Source organism: Rhagoletis pomonella, unplaced genomic scaffold, assembly GCF_013731165.1.
Source record: "Rhagoletis pomonella isolate Grant_MI unplaced genomic scaffold, Rhpom_1.0 Rhpom_scaffold_00002, whole genome shotgun sequence".
Classification (NCBI taxonomy): domain Eukaryota; kingdom Metazoa; phylum Arthropoda; class Insecta; order Diptera; family Tephritidae; genus Rhagoletis; species Rhagoletis pomonella.
In genome coordinates, this window is record NW_023458556.1 from 55,802,168 (window position 1) to 55,810,316 (window position 8,149).

An 8,149-nucleotide genomic window follows, 5' to 3' on the forward strand; every position below is an offset into this window, starting at 1 on the left:
GATTGTCGTAAGCGCCATTTTGACGATTTTTAGTTCTAGATGCAGACATATATTTTGAAATAAGGTATTTCGATTGGTGCTATCAGCTTTTAGATATCTCCTTTAGTTTCCGAGATATTGACTACAACTCTTTCGATAATTTAGTAAAAATTTAGTTGGTGATAACGAATTAAATCTTAAAAATGGCGTTCTTCATTTTTGGATATCTCCTATAGTTTCCGAGATATTGAGTAAAAAGTGTCGTTAATTTGGTAGAAATTTTGATCACATTTTGTCGTATTTCATACAAAGTGACTGCCAAATTGTGGACAAATGACGCTACGATAAAATTTGACCTCATAAACTCAAATATAATTAACAATAAACAATAAAAATTAAATAATTTAAGAATTTTTCGAAATAGTAACATTTTCAGAGACTTTGGCGAAAATCTATCTTCGCGTTTTTGAGAAATTGCATTTTAAACTTCAATCGCGATTTCCCACAACCTACCGAAAGTAACATACGACAATTTTTTGCCCAGGCGACGATATGCAAATACCAGGTTGGTAAGGGGATTTACCAGATCAAAAGCCACTTAATCAGTCCGCTAATTGTGAATTTTAGCCTTTCACACAATACTCTTGATGAAACCTGTATACTATGTTAATCGTCATTTAAATTATATTATGGTAGTCCATAAAATACCAGCATTTAAATTTTGTATGGCGCCCCTTTTATTTTGCTTTACGTACAAAATAAATCATCCACGAAAATTAAAAGAAAAAAAAATTAGGTGTCGCTACCAGGGTTTGAAGAATTACTATTATTTTTTCTTTAAATCTCAAAAATTCGGTAAAATTTTAATTTTTACTCTGATAGATTTAACATATTATTGAAATATAATCATATAAATTTTATAAACTCGCTGAGCTATACCTGGTCAAACTGAAAAATTTTTCGAATTTTTGCGATTTTAAGAAAAAAATTTTTTTCAAACCCTGGTCGCTAACTAAAACTAAAAAATAAAATTGTGGATTTTCTACGCTCACAATAAAGGAGTTATCCATGTTTACCTTTATGATAAACATATGAGACCCGGTAAAAAGATATACATATTTTAGAGTTTAGGAATTCAAAAACACAGACGAATTAAAATTAAAATTTTTAAATTCAGGGACGCATATTTTTTGCTTAAGCTACTCAATAAATGTGATTTTTTTGTTTTTAGAACGAAGATGGCACAACGCCGAAAATGATTTGTCTGTACTCCAAAATTGACCACGGTTGATGGAAATTCGCTTCACAATAAAGTTTTTTTTGTTTTCTCCCTCCTGTATTTGTAACAAACTGTAAAGTTTTTCTTTCAGCTTAGTAATTGAAAAAAAATAAAAATTTTTACTACTCACTATGTATGAGTACGTTCTGAAATGCATGAAGCCAAAGCATCAGCCTTTTTTTATTTTTAGACTATAATTGATGCAAATGCCTTATTTATGCAATTAAGTTCCAATTCGGCATTTAACCGTGGTTGCGCATATTTGACATTTCCATCAATTACAGTTTAGAAATAAAAGAGACTGATGCTTTGGCTTGATTCATTTCTGTACGCGCCCTATAACTGATATTTTTTTTCTGATGAATATTATTAAAAAAAAACCCCAAGACGTAAGTGAACATAAAAAATTCGTGCTTCCTCGCGAATTTGTACAAACAGGCATGCATTCATGCCAGGTCTTTTGTTAGCGCAGTACCTTCGTCCAGGAAGCCATACAATTTTATAGTCATTCAGTGCCAATATCGAAGTTCCTTCAGCATTGGCTTTCGACGAAATGTAATTTGCACAAAATTTTCATTTTTATGACTTTTGAAGAAAAATTACGTGGACGTACCCGCCCGCACGCACGCTCTCATGCATACATAACCATATACAAAAATGTTGTGCAAATATGCAAAAATGGCCATCTTTTGTTCGCACAATTTGTATTTAATGTACTTTTATGCTTTCTCTGTGCTATTGTTCGGACTCAAACAAGCTCTCATTGACATAACAATAACAGCATTTAACAACGTAAGCGTATCAACAGCAACTCTTTCGAATGCCATTGCTCCGTTTTTATTCGAGCTGGTGTGCTAGTGTGTTGTTGTGGTTCATTTTTGCTATTGTTATGGGTACTCTCTTTTTCTTGCCATTGAACCCTTTAAGTATTCGATTATGAAAAGCACCGCTTATCCTGACGCAATCTCTCCCATTATTTATTTATTTGCTTATTTTATTCATTTTTATTCTGCTGTTACGTAGCTGTTTGTACTCGTACTTCCATTTGTATGTACATACGTATGTATTATTTGTTGCGCATATCCTCACTTTATTTTTGGTGGTGCAAATGTGACACTTGAGGTTTGCACCGTTGTTCAGAATAAATTTTTTCTTCACAGATTTGTTTTACTTATTTTTCTTTTGCTGCCGCTTGATGACAAAGGGATATCCCTAATTGAATCGCAAGTTGAGGTTACTTCGATCGTTAAGTGATTGTTAAGTGGCGCTGAAGGTTCGGGGCAATGCAAAGGAATTTTGATAAAACGCATAAAGATTTGTTTTAACACGTGTGACGGGGAAGATGATTTTTGTGATAATCTTCAAGGGGGATTCGTAAAACATTTAATGATAAAAAACTTAAGAATTTGAAAATCGCCTATATAAAAGTACTTTTACTATCATTTATCCTCATCTTTATGCTTTTTAACTAAAGGCCGGTATACAGGCGGTCTCTGTTGCATTCTTTGAATAGCTGTTTCCCTACTTTACAATATTATTTTTGTGACTAGAGTCATTGATGACAGGAAAAAGAAAAAAAAAAAGATTCTGATTTCGATAACATAAAAACGAAAGAAAAAAACTCTGTTTTGCCATCAGAGATTTGTGGTCAGAAATTCTTAATTTTTGTTATTTAGATTCCAAAAATACTTCCAAGTTTCGAGGGTTTATATTCAATATCCTCTATCTGCACTTTTCGCAAAAATGAGATTCTGATATAGAGGGTCCACCTAAGACTTAACTGTTATCGGTGATATTAATGATGACCTTGTATAGCGCTTGACAGAAAATTTGATCGCTATGAAAAGCGCAAAAATATTGGTGATTTTTATAAAAAGCGACTGTTGCCATGACAACTGAAGCTTGTCATATTATAAAACATAAGTAAAGTACGCTTCATAAATCGAAATTTTTTTTGAACATCTTACTTCATAAAGCTCTTTAAATATATTTTATAAATTAGGCTATAAGGGTTTCGCGAGGGAGTTACAAAACAAAAATACTTTTAAGGCACAGCAAAGCAGGCCGGATATTTGCTAGTTGTAAATAATTTCGGAGAAGGGTTTGAGAATAATGAAACCTTAAGTGAAAATCAAGTGCTTATAAAGACAGTATGATCGGAATCTCTGCTTAAGGCATATCTGCCAGATAAGATGTAGCAAATATTTGTTTTTAATTTAAGAATTTCAATGAAGCCATAATTAATCGATATAAGAGACTATCTACATTTTTGTTATTTTTTCAATAAAGCTTCTCAAAATACATTATGTAAAAGCGTAAATTTTTGTTCTTTTCTCACTATCACGTCGCTGTTTTCCATTTCTCCTATTCAGTACTAAGTTTTTCTATTCAGTATGCCAAAATTTGGGAACAAAATTTGTCTCTAACTGTCAATCAATCGATGTACAGCTTTTTAGTTATATTTTAAATTCAAATGACCTAGTGAAAACAGGCATTCAGATATTTAATATGCAACTTTAAAATCATTGTATATTCCGGTTCAATCAAATGTTTGATTTTAATTGTAAAGCCCATACGCTTATTTAAATCGTCGAATTTAGATTAGTAGTACTACAGCGCGCATGACTAAAATGTAATTGCTTCCATAAATCTTTGAATCACTTTTCACATACCATTACAACAAAATATGTGGCAAAAATGAATAAACACATCCTCTCCATAACATTTTAATTCCCCCATTTACAATGCAAGTGCATAATGCCTCATCAAAAACGGACAGATAGTCCAAATTGTAAACCCGCATATTTATACGTAATATGAAAAATTAATAGCTTCCCATTTAAAGTTGAACGAATATAACAGAAAAGCAAACTACATGATGCGCTGATGATACCAACAGTTGATAAACCAAAAAAATACAACAATTTCCGCCACAGTTCGGTTGAGTGATTGTCAATTAGATAAATTGTGATCACAACCGAAGCGAAAGGATAGTGAGCATTCTGTAGAACACACACACACATTCATATGTATGCACAATAGGGTGGTCCAAAAAAGTAAAGTCGGATTTTTAATGCTCTCTTTCTCTAGGATGGTTCTATATTGCAAATAAATAAAGCCCTATTTGTTATTTTGAAATCAAAAAGTATTTAGAGGTCGCTCAAATCGCTTAAAGTTTTCCATGTTTTTTATTTGGAAAAAACAACTTTTCGTATAAATGGTAAAGAATTCTTGAAAATCAATAGTTTTCGATCGACAGACTCTGGTTATCTTCAGGATACTTCCAATATTAATACCCAATTCTTTAGTTAACCATTTTTTATAAGATGTTTTATTAGTACCCCGGGGGACTCCCCTCATTGCATTTTTTGGGGCTTTTGCGTACCTATAAAATATAGTTATTACAATAAAAAAGGTTAAATTAACCAATAGGTATAATTCTTGGTTTTCAAGAATTCTTTACCATTTCTACCATGTAAAATAGATGGAAAATTTTGAACACTTTGAGCGACCTCTAAATATTTCACGATTTCAAAATGAAAAATAGGGTTATATTTTTTTTTTGTATAGAAAAATCCTAGGGGATAAGAGTATGAACATTCCGAGTTTACTTTTTCAAATGCATTTTTGGGCCACCCTAATGCACACTCATACTCTAAGCAATTTATTCAAATGTAATATTGAAACTACAACTCTTGCAACACTGACAAATGTCACAAAATAAACTGAGAAAGTTCTGTACACATATGAAATGATAGCTCTGTAGTTGAACTAGCAGAATGCAATGAAATAAGCGGAGCGTAGAAATATAAAAATATACCCATACATAGTACATAGATGCATACATATATACGCACATGCTATTATACAGTAAATAAAAAAAAATAAATATTCGTATAAATGAAGGTTAGACAGTGAGTGTCATGGAAAATATGTACAAGTATATTTAGTTTACGTATGCAAGTACTTGTCTGTAGCAATTTGAAAATGGAAAAGAGAAATAAAGCGAGAACAAATTCTCTGACATTGCGACACTTTAACTGATTGACACTCCAATAGACAGCTTGCTGTTATTAACTGAGGCAAGCAGATCTGCGGAAGGAACTACTCGTTAGAGTGTTTGCGTAAGTAATAGCTTAGATGGTGGAAGGGAGGTGTTACTACGATGCATGTGTGTATTTATGTATGTATGTTGATTTGTGTGTGTATGCATGTAAAACCATTTGTGCTCTTCATAAACACTATGCGGCTGTGTGACAGATGAGTAGCTACATCAATTCTGGAGGCGGTCGTTATTCGCATTTATAAAGGCGGTGTAGTACGATAACCGCAATGAAATGTATTTGTTTTTGTCTACACAAAAATGTGCTTAGATGTCGTGGAATATTGGGAGTTTATTTTCGTACATGACTTTGTATGTAGTCATCTAATGGACTAAGGATGTAAAAGACTTTGTTCTAAATTTAAAAGAGATATATGATGGCATTAGATAGAGCGGCGAGGAGGTGAATGCAAATGAGCGAGGGAAAACAATTAGTTCTTAAAGCCTTAAAACAAGGTCTTGTTTTGAAAAAGGCAATGTAAGCAGCCGGCTGCTATCAAACCCGCTGTAGGTCTTTTAAATTTACTTAGACAGCTTCTAATATTTAGATTATCAAATATTTAGGAAAATTCTCTAAAAAACAGTTATCTTACAATCATATTAAATTTTAGTAGATTTGAGCCCAAAACTGGTAGATAGCAAAACTTTATCATTTTGTACTATAACCAATCGCAGCATTTGAATAGAAGGATTATTTTTATGTTTCAGTAGTTAAGTAGGTTACCTGTGGTTAAGTAAAATGGCTCAATTAGGTATTTATTTTGTTGGCTATTGTACTACAACTTTTTGCATAGAATAACTCTGCAACGATAACTGCAGGTAGGCCATTTGAAATTAGAAAAAGCGCTGAATGCTCAAAATATAACTCGGTAGGCAGCTGATTTCCACTACAGAGGGCTCCTCGAGAGTGTTAATGAAGTGTGTGTTTAAACCTCAAATTTAGCAAAATCCGTACAGAATAAAGTGCTGAGATGATATTGCATTATCGTCTTCCAAACAACTGCGATAGTAGAGAACCGTGACGATATTAAGTCGCAACGTATAGGTTTTCAAAGGTCAGTGTTCGGTCAGGATAGATATAAAAATGGAGAGTTGATGCTTAGCTAGCTGCAAAAGCCCATTTGTCCACCCTTGGTCGACCACAGGACAGAAAAAACTTTGAACTTTGAATGTCGAGGTCCCTGAACCGAAATAGACTCCTGTGCCCTCTATGTGCAAGGAAATGATATCGATGATACCCAGCTTAGCTTCATAATTCATCAGACCTGCAATGTTTTGTGTTGAAACTTTATTTAGAAGTAGGTCGCAGTAATTGAGTAAGAGGTAGAACATTCCTTAGACTGTTTCTATCGTTCGATGAGCTATCCTGGGGCTAGCTGCTTAGCTATACTGGTATGTAGCTGTCTCCTTTATAGCGGCCACCTTTGTTTGAAAAGCGCTGATAAAATGCGGCAGCCTGAACATTCGATTTACGGGAAATTCTTGATAAAATACACCTCCTGCAACTCTGCGGTCCAGCTTCTATTCATCCGTGAAGATATTTACTGCAGCTCTATTCCAGAAGCTGGCATTCTCCTCTCCATTCCTTTCGAGGTATGTAATTTTTTCCACAATGTCGACAGGTACAATTCTGAGCATAGTCTTAATGGCTAGAGCTGCATATATTTTAGCCCGGACGATATAAAAAAGCACGTCATACCACAGTAATTGATGTTACGTATACGCCATGCGCTACACTTGTCATAAGTACACATTAATCAAATGTTCACTATGTTGGCCAAAGAACAATTTGTTTAGATCTATCTTCATGGAAGCTCACATATACTTATGTATATATATATATTTTGAAAAATATTATTTTCCTTTATGCAAGAAAGTGATAAATCGAATGCAATAGTTTAGCATAATCATATCAGTGCATATGTTGTGCTGATTATTTGCTTCAGTAAATATGTACATAAATTTTTATACTCTCACAAAATTGAGAAAACATTTGCTCCACAGTCTGCATAATGTCTTCGTATCCTTCTTGTGTTGCTCAGCTCAGTGTACATATGTGTGGCAGTTGTTAGTTGACCCAATAACTTTTATCACCATCCATTTGTCTCCCATTATAAACATATATTTATTACTATATTTGACTATGCACAATATTTATATTATTATCTGTCAAATGATATCGTTTGCGGCTATCATAGAAATAGTCTTGTGGGTGGCTACACATGCTTCATTTTCCCTCGAACAGTGTCACAAATTTTTCTTACCATTTCAAATGGTTATTCAATATTAGCTAGGGTGATTGACTAGATTTTACCAAACCGCTTTGATTAATGATAAGCGATTTTTTACAAATCTTAATTTTTCTAATACCGGTTAAAGCGGATTTTTACAGTTGAGTAAACTGCGTTTTCATCTAGTTTTGTTTATGTATATGCATATTTTTATTAATATGTATCTGAATGCTGAAAAATTTTCCATTGCAGAAAATTACTTTAAAATTATAAGTAAAATCTTTCACTGTGGCTAAATCAATGGAAAGGGAAGGCTCAGCAATAGGCCAAATCTGATGGTTTTGGGCTATAGGGATGTTAGATGAGTTGATGTAGGAGGGCATACAAAGAGGTAACAGTGTAATCTGCTACAATAGAAGAGAATGGAATTGTTTCAAAGCACCGCGAGCCACACCGAGCAACTCGAGCGCTTCGTCTAGCCTAGGTGAGAAGTTTAACTTAAAAAAGTTCTTTTTTTCACATTTGATAAAAATTACTAGGAAAAACAAATAAAAATAA